Below are 1,178 nucleotides of genomic sequence, written 5' to 3'. Positions count from 1 at the left end.
TTTCATGTTTACACTTTTCATGCTTATTGTTTTCATGTTTATTCTTTTCATGTTTACATCTTTCATGTTTATTGTTTTCATGTTTGTTTTCATGTTTATTGTTATCATGTTTGTTTTCATGTTTATACTTTTCATGTTTATTCTTATCATGTTTGTTTTCATGTTTATACTTTTCAAGTTTACTGTTTTCATGTTTATACTTTTCATGTTTATACTTCATGTTTATACTTTTCATGTTTATACTTTTCATGTTTACACTTTTCATGTTTATACTTTTCATGTTTACACTTTTCATGTTTATACTTCATGTTCTTTTCATGTTTATACTTTTCAAGTTTATACTTTTCATGTTTATACTTCATGTTTTTTCTTTTCATGTTTACATCTTTCATGTTTATTGTTTTCATGTTTGCTTTCATGTTTATACTTAATGTTTATACTTCATGTTTATTGTTTTCATATTTATACTTCATGTTTATTGTTTTCATATGTATACTTCATGTTTATACTTCATGTTTATACTTCATGTTTATATTTCATGTTTATTGTGTTCATGTTTATACTTTGTTTATACTTTGTTTATACTTTTCATGCTTATTGTTTTCATGTTTGTACTTTTCATGCTTATTGTTTTCATGTTTGTTTTAATGTTTATTGTTTTCATGTTTGTTTTCATGTTTATACTTTTAATGTTTACACTTTTCTTGCTTATTGTTTTCATATTTTTCGTGTTTGTTTTCGTGTCTGCTTTCGTGTCTGCCTTCGTGTCTGCTTTCGTGTTTGCTGCTTTCGTGTTTATACTTTTCATATAAAACACTTTTTCTGTCTTCTCCAGAACAGAGCTCGTCTCTCTAGTCAGAAGTTCAGGAATTTCTGACGAAAAACGTGATGTCCAGAGTTCCCAACGGAGAGGAAAATACGGGGTTTTTTCCTCCCACTACTTACTGGTTCTGAGAAAAAAACGGAGGGATGAGATCCATTCTCGACCTGTTCATGTTCAGCAATTCGATCATGGGGAGACAATTCCACATGCTGACAAACAGCTGCTGGAGAACTTCACCAGAACGACTGGTTTTCACCTCCATAGATCTGAAGAGTGCATATTTTCACATTTCCATCATTCTGAAACAACCACGCACGTTCTCGAAATGCGTGGAGATGGCTCTGCAGTCGTTACA

This window comes from Nematolebias whitei, chromosome 4 (assembly GCF_014905685.2).
Source record: "Nematolebias whitei isolate Nwh7 chromosome 4, NemWhi1, whole genome shotgun sequence".
Classification (NCBI taxonomy): Eukaryota; Metazoa; Chordata; class Actinopteri; order Cyprinodontiformes; family Rivulidae; genus Nematolebias; species Nematolebias whitei.
Note: the sequence above shows the minus strand (reverse complement) of the source record.